Here is a 609-nt window from a genome sequence, read left to right as displayed (position 1 = left end):
CCGTGTATTAAAATTAAATTTTTTTTGTTACAAATATAAAAAAAATTAGTGACAAATCATACTATTTAAATGATCTTCATTTATTTTTATAACTAAATTTTATAGGCAACATAAATAATATGAATAGTGATTAATTTTATGTTTATAAAATATTTGATTATTTTGTTCTAAAAAAAATTAATTATTTTTATTCTTTGGTGATAAAGAGTCTGCTCTGATATAACTGGTCACAAAAGAAAGAACGTGGTCCTATCTTCTTCGTAAATGAGGTATACGCTAAATTTCAAAGAACATAAGTGGATACTTACAAAAGGTACTCTGCGTAAGTTATTAGTAATAATTTAAAGAACATCATGAGAGTAGTTCAAGTGAGTATTAAATTTTTAGATATGATTGAATTTGTACGAAATATTATCATGTTTGTTACTAATGACCTGTGATTGAGTTTGTACAAAATATTATAATGTTTTTAAGTTATTGGCTGAGTTATAGTTTTTTATGGTTTATGAGTCATAAAACTTCTAATATTCTTTTGATTTAATTTTTGAACTATAGTCTATAGTATAATTATAGGGAGCAGATCAATTTTCTTATAAAATTTTGACTATT

The sequence above is a fragment of the Arachis ipaensis genome, chromosome B07 (assembly GCF_000816755.2).
Source record: "Arachis ipaensis cultivar K30076 chromosome B07, Araip1.1, whole genome shotgun sequence".
NCBI classification, from domain to species: Eukaryota; Viridiplantae; Streptophyta; class Magnoliopsida; order Fabales; family Fabaceae; genus Arachis; species Arachis ipaensis.
The sequence above is the reverse complement of the archived record's forward strand: the minus strand, read 5'-3'. Positions refer to the sequence as shown.